Source organism: Crocodylus porosus, unplaced genomic scaffold (genome assembly GCF_001723895.1).
Source record: "Crocodylus porosus isolate Cpor-Errol unplaced genomic scaffold, CroPor_comp1, whole genome shotgun sequence".
NCBI classification, from domain to species: Eukaryota; Metazoa; Chordata; order Crocodylia; family Crocodylidae; genus Crocodylus; species Crocodylus porosus.
In genome coordinates, this window is record NW_017728943.1 from 78,322,718 (window position 1) to 78,349,785 (window position 27,068).

Sequence of the window (27,068 nt, forward strand, 5' to 3'; positions counted from 1 at the left end):
GCTCTGCAGATGGACTGCCTTTCTAGGCAGACCAGGCAGTGGCAGCTCTTTTTGGCTGCTGCCACTGCTAGCCCCATCCCTACAGTACCTATGAGGACTCATGCTCCACAGCCCCAACTCAGCCCGCCCTGTACCTGCTCCAGATTCGCCTGTGCTGAACAGTGGCAGCAGCAGAGCAGAGCAGAAACTGTTGCTCAGTGCAGGGGGAAAAGCAGCCTCTCCTCACCACTGCAAGATGCTTCCTGCTGCAGCCACCCAGTGCACACACTGGGCTGCCCTGCAGCTGCTCTGTGCTGCCCCACTGGGCAGCCTGGAGGTGGTGGTGATGGCGGCAGAGATACAGGGCAGCCCATGCGTGGGCTCCAGACAACTACAGCAGGAAGTGCCCAGCAGCAGTGAGGGGTAGGGGCTGCTTTTCCCCTATGCTGAGCAACAGTTCCTGCCTGGCTGCCACCGCTGCTCAGCACAGGCAAGTCCAGAGCAGGCGTAGGCCAGACCGGGTCAGGGCTGCACACTCAGGTCCCCACCAGTACCACAGGACTCAAGCCAGTGGCAGTGACAGCTGGAAGGAGCTGCTGCCACCTGGGTTACCTTGAAAGGCAGTCCAGCCATGGAGCTGCCCCAGCCCCTCTGCGTGCCCAAGGGACAGCAAGACACGCCATGGCCAGATGGTGCCTGGGTCAGGGAGGACCGAGGGACCTGCCGCAGACTGGACAAAAACCCTCCATGGGCCACATTCAGCCTGTGGGGCATATTTTGCCCACCCATGCTTTAATCTCACACCCTATTCTTTGTCACCTCTGCAGACCCTCATGATCTGGTAGCAACACGTGCCAACATAGGCAACGCATACACGTGCCCCCGCTGAGATTGACCACCGCTGAAGCTGCTTGCAGCTTCTGTGGGCAGTTGTTGGCGGCAAAGGGGAGAAGGTGCGGGCAGCAGCACCAGCTGTGGGAGGTCCCTACTCATTGCCATGGTGCCCCCCCCACCAGTCGCAGGAGGCACCAGTTGTTAATGCGTGCCAATTACACATGAAATTCAGGATGGCTGAAGGCCTACCAGCAGTTGGAGGCTCTCTCAACTGTGAATTTTACAAATAGACTCAGGGCAATGATGTATATATTCAGCCACAGAGAAGACAGGAACACCTATAAGCAGATCTGCAAATCCATCCAGTGCTGCACACACTCACATACATTTTCATCACATGGTTTTGAACAGTCAAAGTGTCATGTTCTATGAATATAAATGGGAGTAAGTAATAGACAGAAACATCCCTTGTATAAGGATTTCAGGTACTGGATCGAGACATAATGGTCAAGTTAGTAAATGAGGCCCAGACAAGCCAGCCCCCTTTGATTTATAAGAATGACAAGTGATCTCAAAGAGGAATCAAATTCCATAGACAAAAAGAAAAACACAACAAAGTGCAATTAACTTACCAAACTCTACAGATGGAACAGAGATATGAGTTGGGACCTTGCTAGAAGAGCAGTTGGGTCTTTATGTTAAGGGGATCATACTAAGAGCAGGAAGTAAACCATATCCAACTGTACTGTGAGTACCAAAAAAACTGTACTGTAATTTTCACTTCTCCAAAAAGGCAGTGGTGTTCCCAGTGGAGGACTTTTATGGAAGTCTATAGTAGGCAGATTATGGCAGGTGTTCAATTCTACATTAAGAGCAAGAACTAAGAGACCTGCAAAACAAACACTGGTAGTTACTAAGCAGAGACAAATCATTAAGAGTTGAACTGTCAACAGTATACAGAGCAACCACGGGTCTCAGTCTGGGTAGACTCACATGGTGGTGTCAGCAACAGCATAACTAAATGACAAACAAGACCTCCAAAAGAAAAAAAAAAAAAAAAATCAGACTTCAGGGTGATCCCAATGTCATAAGCATCATCGGAAGGGTAAAGAGTATTTCATTGTTAGGGAAAGAGTTTGTAATGGGTGATCTCAAAGACCTCAGTATTCAAAAAAGCCATTCAAGCCAGCCCAGTTTTATTTACAAGTTTAAGAAACCAGGGGAGGGGGAATCTTTCTCTTTTTTTAGAAAGTATGTACCCCAGTCACATGAAGACAATCATCAGGAGTAGAGCCACATTTGAGCATCATGCACAAATAAATTAACAGTGCAGGCTCTGGAACAGACCTTCAAGCAGAATCCTAGGAACATAAGTAGGAATGGGATCAGGTACTCTGTGGACAGTGGATAGAATAGGAGACTACAGTCTGAGGACCTAGTAAGTGGAAAAAACCAACAGAAGTTGGATGGAAAGTACATGCTACGTGAAGCAGACATGCTGGCCAAAGGAGCAGGTTGGAAGATGCAACTGATAAACGGGATTATTATTATGACCTAAATGTCAGTCAGTGAAGAGAGAAAATACTAGTTGTCACAGCCATCTCAAGAGCAGCCTGGGTGCTCAAAGGGGCATTGTTTAGAGGCAAGTTTTCCCTGATGTTTCTGATCATTTTATCTACACTTTAATCTTGTTACCCTAACTAGTAAGAGTTTCACGAGCAGAGAATGAAAATTGATGCTGTACATTACATGACTCTATAGCCCAAATCAAAAAAGGAGATTCAGTCTTTTAAAGGCCTTGCTAAAGTACCTTAGAGAATCAATCACTCCTGCCACCTTTCTAGATCAGGGATTAGCCAAACAACATAGCACTTCATCTAACTCTGGGGGCAGCCTCCTTTATCTCCCTGAGAAAGCTGGCATACCCTAACCAAATTCAATGACAGATGGACAGCAGGACCTCCAGTTGAGTAATTCCAGAAGGGCAGCTGCTTAAAATGAAGTTACTGAAGAAGGAAAAAAGCACATTACTGAAAAAGCAAAAGCAAGCAGCACTTAGATAACTGACCTGTGACCACTCCAGCTGAGAAAGAGAGAAGCAAATAAGTAGTATCTTCAATAACAGAAAGCGATCAAGATATTGGGGGAAGGGAAGAAAAATCTGATGTTGGAGAATGCATCACATCAAGGGGTATTTTATAAGGCATGTTGCCCGTGGATGCATGACAAAGACAAACAGATGTCACAACGAATGAGAAAAGGGTAGTATTTGTCTGCTCACTAGTTCAAGGACATGCTTCCTCATACTTCTTTAAATGCCTCCTGCAATGTAGGAAGTTAATTAGTGTTCATACATGCTACTGGCCCAACGCATGTAACAGTAGTCTAAACTCTTCAATGAAGTGTAGTCACGGAAAGCCTGAATAAGCAGATTCCATACAGTCATTCAGCCTGCATTAATCTGCCTTTCCCACCATGTCTTGTGTTAAGATTTCAGACACTAATTTTACCCACTCCACCCTACCCAAGCACTTTTTAAAGTAGTAGGAATGAATGTTGCAACTTCAGATTACCTTAGCACTCAAGAAAGAATAGAAATCTTAAACCCTAAAATAGATATCAAGCCCTGATGAATTTGGGGCTAGGTAGGAACTTGTGAGCTCAGAGCCCTCTCTAGCCTTAATTGAATGATATCATTTAAAACAATACTGTCATTTTCTTCTAGCATCTTCATCTGAAGATGTCAAGGCACTTAAAAGCCACCTTTTATAAAAAGTTAAGTATTTGTATACCCACAGACATGGATGAATGTGTATATATAGCAATACATATGTTGTAATACTATCTGCTGCAACCCTTATTTTATAGATGGGTAAAAAAAGGCATGGAAGAGTTAAGAGTCTAGTCTCAAGTAATGCAGTATCGCTGGCAAAACTGGAAATAGAACTAAGTAATCCCAGTGCCCATCCACCTAGCACCCTACCTTCCTGACACTTGACCATAGTCATGTCAGAGACAGATCCACGGCCCCCAAATCCTGGCTACTCAGTCCAATCTTCTGCACTGATCACTTGATTGTATTGGATGCAAACATACATTTTTAGACTCTGAGCTCAAATTCTGATTTGCAGTCTGGTTCACATAGAATTAACCTCCAATCTCTCTCTCAAAAGATGTTTCTCAGAAATTCTAACAAACTATTTAGTCCTGTACCTTATCATTTTTTATTTTGGTTGAATCTACTCATGAAGCACAGCCCCTGATACAGGAGAAGCAGTAATAAGAACCCTACATTACCTTTAAGAGCTCGCGTGCAGCACGAGTCATTTTTCTGCATTGCTCAAAAAGCTACATCAGTGGCTAGCGTGCCAGGAAACCGGTCAATGAAAGATTTAACTCCTCTCTCATTCATAAATTCAGAATTTTATTTTTATAACTAGGCTCTGATGTGACTGATATAAAATGTATTCTTATAACAGTTCAGATCATTAGCCAATATTTGTTCCATAAAGTTAAAAAAAAAAAAAGAAAAAGAAAATTCAAGGATTTTCCTGTTATAAAAACTCTACAGTATAACAGTCTCTACACATATATCTTTTTTTTTTTGACTCACTTATTACTCATTCATTTATTCACTTCAAAGTTTTAACAACTTTAACTATTTGACAGTGGATCATTACCAGATGTAGCAATGCTGCCCTCTTGTCTGCTGCAAACAAAACTGCATTTTGTACCACTGCCTGAGCGTCCAACTCTACCACTTCATTTTTATCTAAAACAAATCAACATCATTTGCAACTTTTTCAGGTATATTTAGAAGACAAACTTTCTATCAACAGCTCATGTTTAAAAACCTTCCGTTATTGTACAGGGAGTCAATTACATTTAAAGAAATGTAGAACATGAGATGTGTTTTTACCTTTTTAAAGGAAATGACAAGTCACTTCATTTCAAGCTCTTTAAAAGGATTTCTTTTTAAAACATAATTTTCACTACAAAAGCCAGTTAGAACTCTTCCCTTACCCCCTTACAAAATGCAGTGGCTGGTTTTCTCTTACAGCAAAGCATTCATGGGGGAGGTGGGAGATTTAAAAAAAGAAAGAAAGAAAGAAAGAAAGAAAGAAAGAAAGAAACAAGAAAGGACAAATGCTTCCTAGCCATTTTACATTCTTGTTTGCCCTCCACTTTTTTCCCAGCTGCTCTACTTAGAAGACAATATGGGGAGGGGAAGAGAGGGGGGAATCCACACAACAGCCTGAAAAGAGTATGAAAAATAAAGCAAAGCTGCAGCCCAAGGAGGAGGATGTGACTCTAGTTTGACTTACCAATTTGATCCAGCTGTATATTTTCCTATTTGCTTTTTACAGCAGTTGAGCTCAGAACCCAAGAACTTCCAGCCTGTGTCAGGGAGCCAGGCAGGAGTGCTGATTTCCACACTGAATGGTACTGAGTGCTGGAGATAGGGCGACCGCCTGTGAGTACTGTATTCGGATAAAGATCAGGAACTGTTTCCCATTCCAGAGCTGGGCTCCAGTGCTACAAGCTTCAGGAGGCAGGGCCCTCCTCTGCTACTGTGTTACACTTTCTTAAAGGGACAAGCTCCAGGCTGACAATGAATATGCATGAACAGGCACTTTTGAGGAAATCCGAAGGGGGTGGTGTCTGGGTGGGTGCTGTTTGGATAAAAGAGGTTATGGGGAGGGTGTATACTCATTGCTTGAAACCTTGCTGATAACCATCAGGGTATGAAATAGTTTCCCACATGCCCCATTAACAACAACACTTTATTTTTCCATACAGCTTTTCATTCAAGACTGTCAGGGTACTTAGAAAAGTGGGTAGGAACTATCCTAGAAACAGGAAGGAGACAGGGTAATAATACCTGAGACTTGACTGTTTAATTAAACTACCTTTTTTTTTTATTAATGTATTTTGTGTTCCAGGTCAAATCAGCCAAATCAGTTTCAAATCATATTGATTGAGCAGAATTCAGTTCTTCCAAAACCATATTGATTGAGCAGGCAGAACTCAATTGTTCTAAACACCATGTCTGGCGCTACAATCAGCAAGCATCCTCCATCCCAAGCTCTCACCCTGGGATTTTAGATGCTCCCAAATCCATTTGCAGACATCTTACATGCAGGCTCAAGCCTAGAGGTCTTGGGGTTCAGATGCCCCCACCTTGATCTGAGGCAAAAGGCCAACACTTGATCTTAGCCTTGAGCAATGGGAACTGAATTCAGGTGGCCCACATCACACTGCCCTGCAACCCCCACCCAGCCCCAACCCCCAAAATAATATATGAATATTTTACACAGTTTATCCAATCAGGGATGTCTGCAAGTGATTCAGCCTACGTTGCCATTAAGATCTTTTATAATACAGAGGATACATCTTTAGCAAATGCAAAGCTGTAATTTCCTAGGTTTTTTCTCTCTCACTCTTAGCATAATTTTATTTTCATAGTTATCCACTATTTTTAGTGGATTTTCCACTCCCCAGCTTTATATGTACCTACCTTGAATATACATAGTACAGTAAACATAGGAGAAATGCCTTTTTTAAGTGTACTGCTCCTGCTCTCTGACAGGCAGCAGTTTTTGCACTCCCTGACACTTAGGGAAGGTGACACAGTTCTCTTATAGAAATCCTGGATCTGTTCCATTTCCTCTCCTTTTCCCTCCCCCACCCATCAATCTCATAAAAATTATCCACACTGGCACTATATGGTTTGCTTTTTGTACAGATTGTTTACGCTTGCTGTGATAACAACTAAACAATGATAGGGACAATGCCGACCAACACGTATCCCAAAAAAGCTATGTTAAAAATATGATTTAGCCATATAAGGCAAAAGTCCCCTGGAGAAAAGCATTGCCTTCAGACTGATAAGTTAAACCAGACAATGTGGAACCAATTTACTGCTGTCCTGAACCTTATACAGTCCTTAATACCGGCACACAGTAAGAACAAAATGTGGTAAAATGCTACCATTCCAGTTTGGCGCCACCCTAAGCTTGTTTTGCACGATAACAAATAACGGTACAAAGTGCAGGGGTCCTGTTAGTGCTAACGAGGCCTGCACAATTGGTTTCATTGGATAAGATTGACTTTTATCTGTTGCCATCCAGTACAGGACTAGGAGTAATGGCCTTAAGATGCATCAGGGGAAATTTAGGTTGGAGATTATGAGGGACTTTCTGACTATGAGGTTGCTCAAGCATTGGAACAGGCCACCTAAGAGAATTTGTGGACCCCCTGTTCCTGGAAATATTCAAGAGCAGTTTGACAGACACTTGGCTGGGATGGTTTAGTCAAAGATGACCCTGCCTTGAGCAGGGGTCTGGACTAGATGACCCTTCCAGCCCTATGTTTCTATGATCTTATGATCATAAGACAACGATTAACCACTCCAAAGGAGCAGTCCAGCCCTACAAGTGGAGAAGGTATCCAACCTAGTAAATGCCAGTCTTAAGCTTTAACAGCCCTGTATTAATAAATCATGGGAACTGATTAAAGTTCTTCTAGTGTGAACAGTGCCACAGGCTTGTCTGGCTTCTGCACAACAAAAAAATCGAGCTTTTTATATGATTTACACATACAATTTGTGTTAGTTACGCAAAGCTGAAAAAGCCTTCCCCAGCCATCCGTGACCCCATCCCAATTCCCTCACCTGTCTATTAATGCCTTATGTCCCACCAATGTCCCATGTCCATTAATATTTCCATTTTATTAGTCCCCTTCGCTCAACCCTTCCTTTACTGCTAATCCTTCAGCTCCCTCTCTTACAGGGTAGGTACTTGTCACCAGCTACAGTAATGTCTTTTACTTGTTCTCTTTCCTGTAACCTTACCAACTGCTCAAGGTGCCTGACTCCCCACTCCTCTCCCAGAACCTTTGACATCTTCATTGGAGCAAAGGGAGAGGGTAGGAATGACACTGACTGACTAACAAAGGAAGGAGAGTAAGTCTCAACATCAGGCCCCATCTGCTTTGGCAGAGGAGCCAGAAGTTCAGCATGAAGGCCCAAGAACAGCTTTGGACCTTCAGACCAGAGGCTAAGGCTGAGATAGGTCTAAGTGCTACTGGCACCATCTCCTCTTTTACCTTGGCATCTTGTACAGGGCCTAAGTTGTGTGAACACAGGAGAAAAGGCAGACCATCAGTGTGCTCATGAGGAAAATGAAATAAAATGCCCTGCCTGAGTGGTCACCCAGATCATTTGCTTAGTTCTCAGTCAGCACATATGGATGTGAAATGGGTACAAAAAAGCCTGAGTGAGAGATGTCAGAGTGAAAGCAGCATAACATACAAAATACCTATCTCTAAAAATATAGAGGGATCCCAGTACTCCAGATGAATAAAAAGATGTATTCTTATTTTACAGGTATATTTGCAAATGCCAGAATCTGTTCTGTGGGGGGCAGTCCTGCACTGTTGCCAGCAAGATAGATGATTAGACGGGTCTGTTCAATCACTAATTTTTCTAAGTCTGCTACATTTTTTTCATATATACATATAAGCATGAACTTGAGCTTCCAAATGTGGGGCTTAAATAGTCTCTTCAGAGAGTGTGGTCCTTGGGTTAGATCAGGACTCCTATCTTCTAGTACTGGAAGGTAAGTGCGGTTTATTGAAAAGCACTGTGGACTAGAGGTTCTGTCCCAGCCCTTGGGCTGACTTTTTGTGTGAGAATGGGCAAATTATCTAATGTCTCAATTTCTCAGTTTTTCCAACTCTGAACTGTGGGTGTAAAATTAATCAGCTTCACTCGAGTGTTAAAATATGATCCAGCAATTGTACTTATAGTTGCTGGACACATCTACACGAGACGTTTAACTGCACTTTAGCATAATTTACTGTGACGTAAACATGTCCGTCTACACATGCACGTTTACTATGCAATAAACCTTCCTAATTCCGAGTAAGTTTCCTACCTGCAGATGCAAGTAGCAAATTTACTTGAGATTAGTAGCAGTGCAGTAGCACTCATGTACATGCCTGGCTGGGAGCAAAATCTGCTTCTGGCCAGCTGTCCACCAGGGGCCGGGAGATAGATCGCTGCCCCCAGGAGCTGCTGGCTGCCAGGGCAGGCTCTACCATAGGAGCCTGGTAGGGGACTTTGTTCCTCTGCCACGGCAACAGGGAGCTCCAAGTCCCCTGCTCCAAGATTGCAATGGGAGAGTGGGGCCAGGGAGATTCTTATCTACCTGCCCCAACTCCACTATCACAATTCGGGAGTGGGGGGCTGGAAGACCCTTATCTCCCAGTGCCAGCTCTGCAATTGCCAGGCCAGTGCTAGGAGATCCTTATCTCCCAGCGCCAGCCCTGCATCACAGAACTGATGGGAGATAAGGGTCTTCCAGCATCAACCCACGGTCATGGAGCCGGCACTGACCTCCCTGCTGGTGAAGGCAGGGGAGCCTGTTCCTTGCCCAGCTCCACAAGCACAGAGCTGGGGGGAACAGGCTGGGGAGCTTGTTCCCTGCTCAGCTCTGCACTCATGGAGCTGGGCAGGGAACAATCCCCCCAACCTATCCCCCTCCCCACCCCAAGCTCCAGGCTCACCAAGCTGAGTGGGGAATAAGCTGTCTAGCCTCCTCCTGGTGTGCAGGGTGGGGGCTACAACCTGTCCTGGTCAGGGACAGTTTCCACCCCCATGCCCTGATATGTGTGACAGAGGCACAGGGCTTGGAAAGAGCTGCAGGGGTGGAGTAGGTCCCAGTCCCCTGCCCTGATCTGCTGGTGGGGCAGATAGCAGCAAACTAGCTGCTAGCAGCCCCACCCATGGATTGGGGCAGGGGGCCAGAGGCAGGGGGCCCCTCCCCTGCAGCTCTTTACAAGTCCCCTGCCCCTAATTGTGGAGCCAGAGCCAGGGGCTCCCTGTCCCAGTCCCTGCCCTGGCAGCAGCTGTCTCCTGGCCCAGTGCTCCCTGCCAGCCCCTGGGCTAGCACCCAGGGAGAACCTAAAGCTCCACCTGGTCGTGGCAGGGACCCATTGCAGGGCTGTGGGAAACTAGGTGTAAAGAGCAGCAAATCTACTCCCTAATCCCCACGTGTGTAGGTGCCTGCCCAAAAGCACTTACTTCAGAGTATCTTACACCAGACTAAACTTAGGCTGGATCAAATGCATGTGTAGATGTGCCCACTGTGGAAGAAGCAAAAGGCAGGGTAGTTTTTATCAATTAGGAGCTCCTGCTGCCTCACTGAAACCTAAAAAGTGCATCGCAAAAATAAGCCTGATCATCATACAGCTGTTACTGTTAAGAGGAATCCCCATTGATATACACAGGCAACATATACCTTATCCTGTCATGGAAAATGGTTTATAGCTTACACTAAAGGAAACAGTCAAATCAAGAAAGTACCATCTCTGTCAGAAAGAGCACAGCATATAGGTCTTCCTCTCTAATATAAAACTCAGCTCTGCCTCAAAAAAATGACAGCCAGTCCTGCTTCCCTGCCAGTCCCTTTGAAATGTAAGGGGCCAGAACAGAGAAAACAAAATTATCAGAGAAATCAAATAGCTACTTAAGGAAGTGAGAGAGATACCCTTGGGTCCCAAACAATGCATTTCCAAGCTCTGCAATCCAAGAATGAAGACTGAATCTATGTGGTTATTTATATATTTGCATGTTAACAGAATCTGTGAGTGAAATCGTAGCTGTGTTGACTTTACTTGATGCAAAATTTCCTACTTCTTCCTTTCCAAACTCTTCCTACTGCTTCCTTACCCAGAATCACGGTCTTGTATTTAAGGCATGATGATCATCTTCCTAAGCAGTTAGGTCTGAATGTTGAAATGAACAGGATCAGATAAAGAACCAGAGGTCCTTCTGCATCCTTAGTGATAGGGAATGAGAAGACAGGGGGGAAAGAACTATTTAAAAAGGGTAAGTTGTGCCATACATGCTTACATCCATTCATCCACACACACGGTTTTTCACTGAATGTCCTGCAACAGTTTCTATCAGACCTCACTGCCTTTGGAGATCTAAATTGTTTGTTAGATCAGCTATCAAAACAAAGGGACACACATCCATTTATCTGGGAACAAAGGTGCCTATTGTGAATGGAGACCCAGTGCCAGGCTGCCTGCTCCATCTGACAATGAGATTATATTATACAGCTCTGTGGGCAGGGCTAAATGCCATGTCTGGGTCTGACACCATCTCTCAAATGTTGATAACAGGATCAGTGACTCCTTTTGCTCAGTCACCTCAGGCTGCAGAATTAGCAAGTCTTTAATCTTTCCTCTGTGGAGACTGGTTCTGCCTGTTTTCCACTTTCCAAAAATGTGAAAAGGATCAAGCATCTCCTGGCTGTAATACACAGAGCTCACGCAGAACAGCAGATTGTGTACCACCATGAGAGAGAACAATAAAGGTGACATTATGTTTGGATAGGTTCAGGAAATCCCTGCCTCCCTCACTATCTTACCCCCAGAAGTGTTGTCACCTTTTGGGAAGGACACTTGCTTAGTAAGATGGGAATAATATATATGTGCATCTAGTTTCTTTTAGTTAGCATTGCTGTTATTAGTGTTGTTGTTGTTATTAATCCTGGGGCCAGGCCAAAACCTGAACTCCAGGAACTTGTTCCTGTTCCCACTGACTTTTGTAGCACATGCAGGCTGAAATAGCCTCAAAGTTAGGAACTGTTGAGTTCCAGATTCAAACATTTCACCCTGTTCTATATAATAGAGCAAGCCAGAGTCTCAGATTTGAGCATACTTGAACTTTAATCAACTTAGGTTGTAGACAGTGCTGCTCAGGCCATCTAATAAGTCTCCTTAGGAGATGGACACTTCAAAAATATGAAAACTAATGAGTTATGTATTTTTCCAGTGGGTAAGTGCTACTGAATCTACACATGTATGTGTGTGTATGTACATGTTTGTGTGTTATTGTCCTAGAACATATATCTACTGACAGTAATTTGAAACTGAAATGGATTTACAGCTTTACTTTTCCTGCATACTGCTGACACCAATACACCATTAAGTACAAAATTTCTTAGCTGACTGTTGCCACAAGAAAAGTAAAAATGAGTACTATTTGTTGAAGTCTATTATAAGCACTAATTGTCTCTGGGGGTTCATTTTCTTAGAGAGGAAAAAAGGTAGATTGGAAAAGAAAAAGAATTTTAAAGCCCTAGCTTCATAACAATTGTAAAGTAAATCAAAATGTTGGGCTTATACATTTGGAAAATGTCCTTTGAACAAATCCAAGTCAACATACCAGATACCTAATTATTTGTAGCAGTCCTCATGATACCAACAAGGAAGTTTCTCTGCTGCTCCAATGGAGAGATGCTATCCCAATGATTGTTCTGATTAATGAGTCTATTCTAGGCTCAGAGATGGGGCTGAACCACAAAAATCATATCCAGACTTGAATATATCCAAAGTTTAGATCACATGGAGAGATCTTGAGATCCAGGGGTTAGGATTAGCTAGTTATAGACATTTGGGCCAGCTACCAACTTCAGATCTATGTCCAAAAGGACACTGGGATCTGAAGTATTGTTTTGAGTCTCTCTCTGTATTGCACATTGCAGCTTCCTCTCTCTGAATTCTCTGTTTCACACTCTTGGCTCATTTCCCACCTTCTTTCTTAAACCCGTTTTAACCCTCATATCCATTATCTATTTAGATTTAATGAGTTGTTGGCAAGTGTGGTTCATTGCTGAGATAGAAACTGAGCCTGATGCAAGGGAAACAGATGGGGAAGGTGAAGGGCAGCCATTTGTTTTTAGCCAGTCAAAATGTTTATAAACGATTGGAAGGGCAAGACTTAGAGACAAGGAAGCAGTAGGAAGGGGAGACAAAATAATTTTTTTCTAAAAAGGAAATTGTCTCATCAATATAACTGGATTACAACTGCTCTGAGGCAAAAGGGAAGTCAAAGATAGAGCTGTACAGGTCATTGCTTTGTAAAATGAAGCTCCCTATCATTTCCCCCCATGACTGCCACATGTTGGCTTCCACGTAGTATTCTCCTCCCGCTTAGAAAAGGAGAATGTAACTGTGAGCATGAGCAAACAGTGTCCTTTGGGCATATCTACACCTTGTCTGCTGCATCTCTTGAGCACTGCTCAGCATACCTAACTGACCCACTCCCACTCCTCCAACGCCAAGCCCAGAAATAACCCTGAAGCCATCCTGAGGCAAACACAGCACTGGCAGAGGTCTCAAGAGGAGCAGAGGAGGGTGCCCTCAGGACAGTTTCCCCACCTCATTCCTGGGTTTAACACATGCAAAGTGAGAGCAGGAGCTAAGAGGGTCTTTCTCAGCAAAGCTCTGGGGAGTACTACAGCAGCATTATAGACATGGCCTCTGAGCAGCTCTCCCTAACAAAGGGGAAAGTGGGAGATCTGGAATGTAATCTAGCACTAGCAACTACATGCAATACTTTGTGCTGTGCTCATGACCTATTCAAACTAGGAGGACTACCCTTCAGAGACCTGCCTGATGCTAATCCAGAGCAACAGAAAAAAATTATCAGCTAATACAAGAGACTAATGAAGTCTCCACCTGTGTGTCCAGTCACTTACAAAGAAAGCATGGCAGTGTCTTTGCAGAAGGAACTGAAATGTAAAAATGTACACAAAACCTAGAAACAATAAATAAGTGAAATGTCCAGGAACATCTCATTATGGAATTAGAGTTCCCATTTATTCCCGCATGGGGAACAGTTTTTAATTTGGGTTCAGACTTGAGGCCACATGATTTATTTTGGTAGAGCTCAACTCTGAACAAGACCAGATGGGAAAATGCAAAGGTGGCTGTAAGCTGCCTTTGTGGCTTACTGTTCAGGGGCATGTTTGGCCTCTGCTGCAACTTAGAGCAGTTTCACAGCTGCTATAAATGACACTCAGCTATCTGTGGGCCTCATCTGCACATCCTTTACCTAAGGAACTAATGTCCCTAATGTGCTATCCTGGGGACCAAGCTAAAAAATATAGCACTTTTATACTATCCCCACACCACATAGAAATTCCCTTCCATTCAAAAAGACTGTACAAGTAGTTGGGTCTGTGAGGTTTTAACTGGAATCCTCTCTACCATTTCGGTGAAACAAAGCAGGTGGAGCAGGCTCCAGCAACTGACCCACCAACTCTATAACAGTAACACATCTGTGAAGTGGGAATAATAGCATCTGTCTATAGCCCCTGCTCTGGAGAATGGTTAGACAGTTTCATGCTCGTACAAAGTGATACATAAATTCCAAACTACAAATATTTTCTCGAATTCCTATGCAAAATAATTAGAAGAGCCAATCCCTTTCTAAGAAGCTGTGCTCTATTAGGAAAGCAGCTGACCTTATTATAGCAACTGATGGTAAATGACATTTAGTCTCAGCTGTCTGCTCCCAAACTCCTCTTTTTTCTTAATTCTTCCACATTTAACCCACCCTGATTTTCCTGGACATGGCATGATTTCTACCACATAGAAGTCATCCCGGTTTATGACACACACTTTCCTGAAGAACACTTGGCTTTCCTTACAGGAATTCCTGTATACAGAGGAGTCCTGGAAATGTGACAGGGTTCCTACAGAAAGGTGGCTCCATGTTCATGGAAGCGAGGTGCTGAGTTGCACACTTGGAAAATTGTTTGAATGTAGGTGCCGGTGGAGAAAGGACAAAAAAAAAAGTATTAAAGCTTCTTTGTTATACTTGGCAGGCAGGATGGCTTTAAGGGGATTAGCAATGTGCAGCTCCTATGCTGGAGAGGGATGTTGAGCAGTACAAGTGATTAACAATAAAGCTGTGCTGCTCTGAAGGGGTGGAGGGAAAGCATTAATTTGAGTGAAGAGTGTGACTGGGATATGAAGAGAGGCACACCCATTGCCTGCAAGGCTGAATTCCATCAGTGACAATGCGAGCCAGGAGGAGATCCAGCATGTGCCAGGAAAGCAGCATGCATTTAATGTAGGGATTCTGATTCTTCCCTAGTTTCTCTAGGGCAAATGTAGGATTGGGCCACATTTCATCATGATTGTTCAGTTCCCACATGACGGAGATAATGTGAGATCCATTCTCCTCAAGGTATTTCAACCATTTAAATGATTCCTGCAGAAAACCCAAAGAAAGTTAAAGGCCAGCACCAGTTCTAAGATATCTGGGTTCACAGAATGATAGGAAAGGAGGGCTTGTCCAACCTGCTCCACTATTTCTCTAGATAACCTGTTCCAATGCTTGACTACCCTCACAGTCAGAAAATTCCTCCTAGTCTCCAACCTAAATTTCCTCTGCTGTGGCTTGAGGGAACTGTTCTTTCCTATCCCCTACAGGCACAGAGAAAAGCCCATCTCCATCTTCTCTATAAATTGCCCTTCAGATATTTGAAGAATGTCATCACATTCCCTTCAGTCTTCTCGTCTCCAGGCTAAATAAATCTAGATCTTCCAGCCTTTCCTTGTAAGTCTTACTCCCAGGCCCCTAATAAATTTTTATTGCTCAGAGCTGGAATCCTTCCAACTTGTCCACATCCTTCTTAAAGTGCAGGGCTAAAAACTGTACATACTACTTCAGATGAAGCTTCACCAGTGCTGAATAGAAGCAGCACAGCCACTTCCATGGATCTGTAAATGACATTCCTATTAATACAACCCAGAATGCTGTTGGCTTTTATTGCAACAAGATAGACTGTTGGTGCATATTCAGTGCATGGTCTGCTGCAACCACCAATCCTTTTCTAGATTGCAACCTAGCCAGTCATTCCTCAGTTTGTATTTGTACATGCAATTATTCCATCCCAAGGGCAAGACTTTGCATTTGTCCTTGTTGGATCTCACCTGATTAATTGTGGATGATTTTTCAGCCACTTTGGTTCATTCTGGATCCTAGCCCTCCCCCTAGGGTGTCTGCCACTCCACTGAACTTGAGCTGATCCACAAATTTGCTACATGGGCACTCAGTCCTATCATCCAAATCATTTATGAAAATGTTGAACTTCTTCAACATTAATTAGATTAAGTTGTATGTAGAGCTTGAATCCATAGCCCTTTTAGGAACACATAAGCTTTTTTAACAGATTAAAGCTTCATTGGGGTCAAAATGTCTTTGGAGAACATGGAAAAGAGGCAGATATTATCCCATAGGGTTAGAGAGAACGAACATTTGTTTTCATTGGTACCTATTGTGAGCAACGCCCCCCCCCCCCAACATAGTCAATCAAGTTACTAAATTACTATTTCAAGCAAATTTATTTCTTATCTTAAAAGAGAGAGTTTAACCTAAAACTGACCCCAGTTACACAACAGCTATAACCAACACCACATTTTAATATACGCCCTTAAGCCAACCTACAACATTGTTAAAATTTGTAGTGTAGATGGGACCAAAGTTAAAAACTCAATTTGCCCGTGGTTTTATCCAGTTACTGAGATGTATTAGCTCTGTCTACCCTACAATTGATAAACATGTGGTAACTAGTAAACCGAAGACTGTCTTGTAATGGAGTCCCATTAGTTTGTGTAGATGAGATCTTCAGTACAGGGGATGCAATAAGGATTTTAGTGGAGGAGGACCACACATACACACACACAAGCAAATTAGAACTAACCTGGATGATCTCCTATAGAACTTGATGTCCTTTCTTCTTTCCCTCTGTTTGCAACCATACATTAATTTTCTGGCCCTCACAGTACTTGTGTAGGAAAGACCCACCTTCACATAAGTTAGTACAGCTTTTGTGCCACTGGAAGTGTTCTGTTGGAGAAATAAATTACCAAAAAAAAAATATTTTGTTTACTGTTGCTGTAGAAAGTCCAGACATATATTCACTGATTCACTGATTCACTTGCTTTTCAGAGAAGTTACAGTGTATAGACAGATGTAATAACTGTATCGATGTCAAATGATAACAAGAAGTGGATACAATGCAACTGTTACATATACATACTTCTGTAGGAACCTGAGTGTAGCAAAACCATTGTAGCTACAACCTTGTTTCTTTCTGAGTTACAGCCATTTAGTCCCCTTGTATCAAGCACATTTAACAGTGACATTGTAACAACTGGCATAGGTCCCAAGGATCAACTCCTCCTCCCATTTTACAGTGCTGGGAGGCTGTAAGTGGGTCTGGCAAGTCTCTGTGCACCCCAACTGAGCCCATTCCACCCCTGCTGGGCCCCACAGCTGCTTAGCAGCTCCTCACATACCTGCCCCCTTCCCCTGTGCAGAGCTGTTAGACAGTTGCTGGGGAGGGGGGATGGACTGGAGGGTGAGTGGACAGATGAGGGTCCTGGCAAGAGTGCACTGGCTGCATCTGGGTGCATAGGAGTGGTGTGGGTTGCAGGCAGACTGGGAGCAGACAGGAAGGGGGAACCCCACTGATGCTTTCAGGTTAATCAGGGCAACAGGAAGCCCAATGAAAGTAGCCAAAAGGAGTGCAGGGAGGAAGCAGGGCAGCAGGGGGGCAATCCATGGAGTGATCACTGTGGGTGAGTGATCGGGGTGAGGTGATCTGAGAAACAGGAGTGCAATCAAGTTGCCAGATGATCAGTGTGGTAGAAGTGATAGGGGAGTGTGGGGTGATCCAGGTAGCAAGGTTGCTACTAGGGGGGTATCCCAAATGACCTGGGGAGGCTGGGGGACCCCTGCCACCCTCCCCCTCTGACCTATACTGCAGCTAGAGAGCAAAGAGGCAGGCAGGCACAGAGCAGACTTAGCAGTTCCTAGCAATGCCCTTGCTCACCAGCCCTCTAGCAGCAGGTCAGAGCTGTGTAGGTTAGATGGGGTATTAACCCATAACAAGTGACTGCTCACAGCATGTGCTAACTTTAGCACAGGCTAACATTCCTTAGAGTAAGTACATGCTAGTTGTAACATGGAACTACACCCTTAAATGCATGCTTAACTTTAAAAGGGTTAGGAATGCCATTACTAATATGGAACCTCCCAGTGAACTTAGTGCAGGTTCTAGTTTGTGTGCAATCCATTTATCCACCAGTATTTGTATAATTAAACTTTCACAAAAACTAACTTTATCTGCTTGGAGGGTATATTAGATGTACAAAGATATTTGTCCTTTGGGAGTAGAATAATTAGCTCTTTCTTTGGACTTGTAGGTATCAACTACTTCAGACAGAGTAGTACTTGTTTCTAGGATTTAAGTGAAGACTGAAAAAGTACTGTTGCAATTTTTTTCTTAGTATTTTAAAAAGACAAAGATTTGGTCCCAAAACAGTTTTCAAATGCTGCTATGCTGTTGTCATTCTAGGAAATGCCATGAAAGTGACCTCGTCCTTGTTCTGTGTCCTTCACATTTCACAAATCTGTTTTAAAAGAAACATCATTAAAGCTGAAGGAGTGGTTTTCCCATATGAATGCATTCACAACATTCATACTCATGTTAACTTCTTGGACACTACAGACATATGCGGTAATGGAATGAGAAGCTGGTCCTACTCAGTAAGCGGCCCTCTGCCCAAAATACTTGCCTGCCCTTGTGTTAAGGCCTCACCACTTCCCCTCCTGCCATGAAGCTCCAGGTAGGTCTTTCCAGCTTACTGGTGTGAGGAATCAGTTCCCAGACCTTGTCTGACTTCTAACCTCTCACTTGGATCATCTTCTGAATTCATTCTGCCTTAATAGTCCTCAGCAGATTTGATTACTCACGAGCTTCTGTCCCATTGTGCTTCAACTGAGAGGTAATCTCATCAGAGTTGAGGCTGAACCTAGCAGGACTCCCATAAATATATATGCTCCTGACTTCTCAAGCCGTTTTGCTTATATCAGTAGATTTTCTGGTGGAATAGTGTATTAATGTGCATTAAATTACTAGGTTCTCATCCTGTGTCTTTGTATCACTCTTACCACCACAGTATCTAAGAACCTGAGCCATAGGAATCCCCTTACATTTTTTTAGAAACCACATCTGTGCTCACATTAATCATTCCAAAGTCATATGCCCTCATACATTTCAAATGATTATACAGCCTGACTTTATGTTATACTTAAAACTAAATCCTGCCCTAATTAAAACATTGTTTCCATAGTAGCTAATGGACTTCAAAGTGGGGGATATGAGGGAAGGCAAAAGTAAATAAATAAATGAATAAACAAAATTAAATTACATAAATACAATCTTGCTGATATGAGAGGACTATGAAGTATTTTACTAGCATTTATTGGGGATTACCTCTATAACTCACTTATGGCACAAGCACTTAGGAGTTACTTGGTCATCTCAAACCCACTGAAATAAAAACTTTATAGCACCTTACAGCTGCATTCATTCATTCACTCACTTGCTCTCTCTGTGTTGCACTGGTATATAAAACCCATTTCCTATTTTAATAGAGAGAATTAAAATCCTTTGTTTAGACTTTCAGCTAGTGGATTAGCCACTAGTATTTCTACTGATGAATTCAGATGGCTGCAGAAGAATAGATTGGCCTTTTTTTTAAAAGCATCTCACTCTTTGTGGAGGTTTAATTTGAAACCAAACCTCCTTGGGAGGAAGCATGGTTTAATGTGAGAGCAAGAGAATGGGAAACAGATTGCATAGGTTCTATGCCCACTTTTGAGTGCAGACATGTTTGTGCCCACACCTGAACCATAAATGCAAATCTGAGAAATTGCACCTCCAGCTATCTAACCACAAGGGAAAACTTGGTGATGAAAATTACCTCATTTTTGCTCACAGAATTAACTTGCCATAGCAAAACAGGGGTTCAAATTGTCACCCTTCTTCAAAAACGAGAAACATGGCCCCCGCTGTTATGGAAATGTGCCCCTTTTGCTTTCTGTGGCCAGAAGTGGTAAAATGCAGATAATATATTCTGTAATACACCTTGATTTGAGCACAACATGCTGTGCCAGTCCAACTCCCTTTTATAGGGGTTAGTAGTGCTTACTGCAAATTGCAGAAAATATCCGGATGCTATTTCCCCATTTTATCCATTTACTATTAAATAAACAGGAATGCTATTTAAGGCAAGGGCAAGAAGAGGGGCAGAGTCCCTTGCTGCCCAACTTTCCAGGGTAATGCCCAACCTATTGAGCCACATTTCCTATGCCTTGCTCTCTCCTTCTGGTCCTTCATATGAGTCTCCTTCAACAGGAAGGGTGTAGGGTGCTTTTACCAACACTTAGCCCCTGTACTAGCAATTAGGAGACTCTGCTGGGAATGGGAGATCTAAGTTAGAAAACTTTTGAGTCTAGAACTTAAATAAGTGGGGTCTAGAGCCTGGGCAAATACGGTAACCACTAAGCCAATGGGTTAAAATGTAGGAGGGCTCTTCTCTGTTTTTCTGTTATGAATACAGAATTACTTTGTGTTCTTGTGGGGGCAGAGAGCACAAAATCTACAGAACAGGCCCACAAGGCCACTTAAATAGCTAAATGTATGTGTGTAAGTGCTATTTATGCACATAAAGATTGAGTTGGATTTGGGCCATTTGTGTGTAAGTGTGAAGTGTCTATTATATTGCACTCTCTGTGTTTCTCTTGCATGGATACTTTTCATTACCGCAGACTTGTGTATGTAAACAGTAATTCTGTTTCATCTATTCCTGCTTTCTCTTCTTTTTAAGGCTGCTTTCAGGGTAAGAAACTGCTGGCTTTTCAGACCAGTGATCACAAAGAAGCAGACACAAGGATGTCTATTAATAACAGAGACCTGAATTAGAGTTTCACACCTGAACTTCCTCTTCCCCTTCCCTGAAATTCCCATAACCAACACACTCCAAGGTTTTGCAGCCTTGTTTTCTGATTCTTTGACAAATGCACCATGTGATGGTCAAAACACAGTGGCAATGAATAATCTGGTAGAATTTCCACCATGCAAAATAACTAAAATAAGTTGGTCTCACAGTACTGCTGTGGTACCTAAAGGTCATATTTTTAAAAAAATGTTGTTACCATAGTCTGAGCTATTGTCTACATCTAGTCTTGATCTGAATTCAAATGAAGCCTCTTTGGATTCCTCTTAGTAATAGTTTCCAGTGAACTACAGTGGATGGAGAAAAAGGTGAACATTTTGCTTGTCCTACTCATTTCCATCTCTTCCATTCCACTTCGTTACGATGACCATGTCTTTCACTTGTCCAGCATCCTCCCAAAACTTCTGCTCCGTGAATGTGTTAATGGGGAACAAAGTACCCTGCAAAACCTCTTCTTGCAGTTCTCCTGACTGATTTCCTTTTTGGAATGCATGGGTATTCAAGGTCTAGCTACACCCTACCTCACTGCTTGTACCCAATATGTAGGGTTTCAGATGGCAGACATCTTCTCTTTGGGCATCTTCTTCCTGAAGTGGAATTCTTCCCAAAGTCAGTTCATAGTCCCTAATATGCTAATTCATCTCTCATCAAACTGCCTCTGTAATTCTGGGAAGACAATAAGAAGGAGCCTTTCCCCCACCCCACAACTTTCCACAGGAGACAGGCATAATCTGGAGCGTTGCTTTCCTGGATAGCCTAGGAGTGGCACAGACACTGGATCTTGTAAAGGTGATAGAAGAAATTGGGCAAGCATGGAACCATGACTACATCTTCCCAAAAGAGGACCCACCAGCAGAGCCAAGTCCCAAAACAGGGTGTAGCAACAGACACTACTCTGCACACACCCCATTGCTGTCGGAGATGCGCCTGTGGAGAGGCAGGAGGTCGGAAGGATTAACATGACACTTCTTTGCCAGATACAAACATCAGTCCCCTTGAGTGTTAATTCAACCTTCCTCTGCGCAGACACACTTTGCTTTTGAAACATTTACCTGTCCTTTATTTTTTTTAACTGTAAGAAATATTGGGAGGAATGTGGATTGTTTTGCTTGCTGTCTTCCTATGACGGCAGAGATTTATTTATAGCCAGGAACCAGAGGACAGTTCTCATGTGGCTGCTGAAAATTAAAACAGCATGTGGGGTTTTGTTTTGTTTTGCTTTTATGCCTTTGCAGTTACAATCTCTCTCTGCATTCCCTAAGCCCTTGTTATTGTAACCAGAGCCACAATTTGCATTGCTACAATTGCAGGGTTATATAAATTCTGAGGGCTTTAAAGGAAAGGCCTGCACATTCTGTGTTGGGCCATGGGGAAGTTGACATAAACTGTTATGGCCGACAGTTCGGCATGGGCAAACACATTTATAAACTATGAACGAATGGAATCTTAGGTCAACACTTCAGAGTGAATCAGAACTGAAGGGCTTTCAGAAGTTAGAAAACATTTTAACTTGATCCACCCAACATTTTTATTTTTATGCACCTCTGTGCCAAGGCAAATTTAAATAAGCCACTTTAGGAACTCTTTACATGGCTTCTATAAGTTTCCAGTAGACTAAACTGGTTTCTATTTGAGGACCAGTAACCACACAAACCAGTAGATATATCTAGTTTACAAACAATGAGCATTTATTTTTTTACAGTGATCATGAAATACATACAAGACATTGGATATTTTTACCACCCTACAGACCCTTTTATATTAAAAGAAAGATTACAGCAAAAAAGAGTACATATTCATGAAAGGGTAAGTGGCCCGTGTGCGTGTGTCTCCACGGCAGTGAGTGGCATCTCAGCTCAAAAATGGCAGCTACCTTTGCAGCAAGTAGAAGGATTTATCTTTATTTAATGGTTCAGCACCTATCGCTTACCTCTGTGTTACAGAGTTGTAATCCTGACTACCTGTGAATTTTTGCATGGCTGCTGGCAATTTAGTTCATGTCTCTCACTTTCTTAATAATAGTAATAATGATGATGATGATAGGAATGATAACATCCAACTCTTACAAGTGCTCAGCTTAAGGTGCTCACAAGCTCACCATAGAATGCAATGTTTGGAAGAGTCAGCTAACTAAAAAGGTTATGTAAGACACCTTTTTGGCCCTGAGAACACTCCAGAGGTGAAACATGTTTCGCTTTTCTGTCCAGAGAGGCCCAAACCAAAGAGCTAGATTGAGTTCCCCTAGATGTGCATGGATGTCTTCCTAATGTAAACCTGATCCTTTGTAATTCTGATCACTAGTGGATAGTAATGAGATCACTGGGGATTACGCCATCGTTATAAAAAGGTGTGGCCAGAACTTCCCCATAACACTTCCTAGTGTGCAGGTCTGACATGACCCCTCTACAGCTATTAGATCTCCCAGTCAGCCTTAGCCCAAATATAGCTGCCATGAGGGAGCATGACATCCTATGCCCTCTCTTGATCTAAACAAATGTCTACACAAAACTATACAAAGCCTTGTAGAGATACCTTTGACTATGTCTGCTTGGGTACCAGAAATAGTATGGTTGCATTAGGGCAGCACTTTACCTGAGTTAATTAGTTCTGCTGGTACTATAGCCCTAACTTTTGGTCCCCAAATTACCAGATTTAGCGCTAGCTTAGATATGTCTACCCAGAACTGTTTTTCCTGTGTAAACATAGAAAGCCAGCCACAATAAGCTCCTTACCAAAGTAAACCAAGGTGCAGCGCAGTTTGAAAGTGTGATGTACTACAAAGTCCTACAGCAAAACGATTACTCAATAATCAGCTGGTCACTACTGAACCTGTGTGTGAAAAGAATTTTTAAGCAGTTTCAGTGTTTGTATTTTATGAAATAATCAGTACAGCTAAAGGAGAGATCTTGGTAAACACAGATCCTTTCTCAACTACCTACAGGTGCTGCACAGGTGGTAAAACTGCTATTTACTGAAAATAGAGAGACTTTTGAAAAAGAAAAGCAATGAACTACTTCAAGAATGGCAGTTATACAGGATTCTTGCACAGCTCAGGAGATTATATCAGTTTTTCTTGTGCAGTTTCTTTTTCACTGGAAGGCAGAAATTGTTGCATTCTAGTCTTGGGTCTGATCTTGACTATCTCAGAATACCGGGCAAATGATTGAGTCTTTCTGTGTGTTCCACGACTCTGTTTGGCAGTATTGGTGATGCGGGTAGAATTAAGCCAAGGGGTCCATTGCAACTCCCAGTGAAAGCAGTGCAAGTTGTCCTGTTGAATTCATGGATCTGGATCAAGTCCTAAAGTGTCTGAAACTGGGAACCCTAAAACTAAAACACTGCCAAAAAATGGAAACTCTTGAAAATGTTGTCTTAAGCAACTAGACCAGAATAATATATCAGGTTATAGACATAGGAGGAAACAATACAAGAGATCACCTATTCCAGAAGTTTTCGAAGGGGACAGTTTAACAAGGGACAGGAGAGAGCCCTGAGCAGGGTAGCAGAAGGCTCACGTTGACTGAAAAAAGTCCAGAAATTGGATACATCTCCCTTTGTCTGAATCTAACTATCATTCTTACACACCTAGATAGAGACCCAATAGTGACAAATCTTCTCCCTGCCCAAACATCTGACTTACCAGGACTGGACTACTGTTCTTCTCATGAAGCACTGAAAAAATGCATGCATTCATTATAAAAGATGTTTCCTACTAGTCTAAAAGAGCCTCTAGAATCAACATTTTTAAGATGATTCGGTTTACACTTAGCCTTCAAAGCCACCATGGCACTTGGGAAAAAATGATCCAACTCCCTGTATATTTCTAACTAATCTCTTCTTTTCCAGTCTCCTAAAATTAAATGTATGTATACATCTAAATCACTAGGGCAACTTCTTGGAGCACAGTGACTTTTTACTGTTGATTCCCAATCACTGACCAAGCTGGATGTTGCTCAACTTATAGAATTTGCAGAGCATGCGGTCTATAGTTGTTGACCACAGCAGCAAAACCTTCAATATGTTAGTTCCCCTATTTGAACTGAATAAACCTGTAGTCATCTTCACACTTGCATAAGCTGTGATCCATATTTTGCTTGGTTCAGCAGAACCAGCAAGTTAACTATGGGCCAAGAGGTTACTTTATCAGATCTGTTACACAATTTGCACAATTTGGAGACTTTTTACAGCTTGCTAGCACAGTTCAAGGGCAAATCCATAAAACATTGATAACTATTGTCAGAAAGAACACACTGGATATCAGACAAGGCAGAAAAAACTGCTGTGACTGAGAACAAGAGCTATGTAGTAAAGAGAATGGAAGTCGAACTCCAGCAGGAAAGAGGAAGGCCTTTTCCTGAAATATGACTTCTAATAATTCATGAACTACAGTTCAGCTGCAGTAATGCTTCAGCTGAGTTAACTTCTTCCATCAAGATGTAGAACTCTAGTTACCTCTTCTCCCTGGTATGCTCACCTCCATGCACACAAAAATGAGAAAATAATGACAACTTCTGACACTGTCATGGTAAAAATAACCCAGACTAAGGAGAGTTGGATGTGTACATTTGAGGGTATGGGAAAGTCTGCAAACAGCTCATTGGGAGTGACAAGTATTCAAAAGCTAAAATAATGCAGTGACTAATGGATGTCTGTGCAGTGAATATTTTAAAAAATAAGCCCTCTGTTTTACAGAAAATGTACAATGAATAATGAACAAACTTCTCGAATTCTGATGTTGCTATTTGCATTGCATTCTCTGTTATCCTGAGATTTTCATGGGATGCCACTCAGAATAATTATTTATACAAAGAACCAGAGATGCAACTCAGATGCAGTATCATATTCAGTGCTTTTTAAAACCCTTTCTAGACACCACAGAGCTGTAAATAGTAAGAAGGCTGTGTTTGGTCTCAATTCAGGGCAATTAACAGTGAAGGATTAACTGTCACTTCCTAAGTTGTTTCACTGCACAGAGGTAGATTCTGATTTCCATGATCTGGAACATCCCAGGCAGACACTTGAGGCCACCTTTCCACTCATTTTTACATGTCCATTTTTGTCTATCTTTTCTGGACAAAAATATTTGCAGGTTCAGCTAATGCTGTTTAGTTTTCTAAAGCAGTGGTCTCCAAAGTGGGGTGCGCACACCACAGGGGGTGTGCAAGATGATCCATTAGGGTGCGGGAAGAAAATATTAGAACTTCTATTTATATTTATATTTATATAAATATACATATATTGGGAGTGTGTGCTCAAAAATTTTTTACTGATGGGGTGCACAAACAAAAAAGTTTGGAGACCACTGTTCTAAAGCACTGACTTGATTTGTGGTGCTAGATTGTGGGATGTAAGGAACCTAATATATAGGTGCCAGTGACCACAGGCATAAAACTCTCCCTTAAATTATCTGTGCTTCCAGTTGCCCCTGCAGAAATGGAGGGTGGTGACTGAAAACTTAGGCAAAAGTCTCCAGGTGTTACACTCTTCAGCTGCCCTTTTTATTAAGGGAGCAAGCATCTAGTGCAAGATCAGCATGACCTTGAAACGACAGCATCTAGTGCAAGGTCAGTTCCATTCTGTATGTAGTTCTTTTTTAGACAATACTTCCATTGTGTAGGACAGCGGTTCTCAATCAGGATGCCAAAAAACTTCAGGGGAGCTGCAGCAATGGCCAGGTAGAACTGTACTGCATACTTCTCCTGCATTACAGTTTTTTGATCAGCCTAAAGCAAGCAAGAAAGATACCTTAGGCTGTAGCTCTTCCAGAAACAGAGGTGCACATGTCATGCAGGGTCATACCAGGAAGGGATGGAGCATGAGCTCACTTTCCTGCCTGCTTTAGGCTGATCAGAGAATCCTAATGGAGGAAGAGCACGTACATGTGCCACTGCCCTTCCCAGTCTGGCTGGGCAGCAAGAGCATGAGGCAATATTACCTGGAGGTAGCATGATCCAATTGAGAAGCACTAAATTGAGCAGAGTGGTCCTTAACCAGGGAGCTGACACATTCAAAAAAGTTGTAGAGAGTCACTGTGACTCTGAAAAGGTTTAGAACTACTGGTGTAGAAGCAGGGCTGAATAAGGACTGAGTTAATCAGAATAAGAACCTCTAGAAATGGTCTACTGAATATGAATGTACTAGCATTAGCCTGGCAATTTAGATAGGAGATGAGAGAATCAGCTCTTGCCTGTAAAATGCTGTCTCCTTTCAAACATAAAATGTGTCATGAAGGGCACAGTTGGACTTCTGTAGTAGAACACACATCCCCGAGAAGGTTATTCTTGATAAGCCCAGACACAGCCAGAAAACTATTAACAGGTCCCACAAGAAACGTTTCACCTCATCAGAAAATACATCTGCTTTTCTCCCCATAGTGTAGCAGTGGTGAATGCCAGAAACTCCTCTATGCTCACACAGGCTAGCTGCCTGAATCCTGCTGATGATGAAAAGCTAAGGTCAAGCTTTGTATTTCTGTCACTGGTGACACATTTCAAGGCCTCTACATGAGAGCAAGAAGGATTCACTCATCAGGACACCTGACCCCTAGGGCAGTAAAAATGTGGAAAGAAGCTACAGGGCAT

General features: G+C 42.7%; 1 protein-coding gene across 3 annotated transcripts in view; it reads right to left on the reverse strand.

Moving 5' to 3' along the window:
• The window catches only part of DAAM2 (dishevelled associated activator of morphogenesis 2), a 276,677-nt gene that overhangs the window by 243,285 nt on the left and 6,324 nt on the right, over positions 1–27,068 (reverse strand). For 2 of the 3 annotated variants that reach the window (XM_019549617.1, XM_019549615.1), the window contains exon 2: positions 16,383–16,528. The gene's annotated coding sequence lies outside the window, so the exon portion shown is untranslated. Of the gene's footprint in view, positions 1–5,138; positions 5,372–16,382; positions 16,529–27,068 lie in introns of those variants that run through there. The other variant, XM_019549616.1, reaches the window with a different exon arrangement.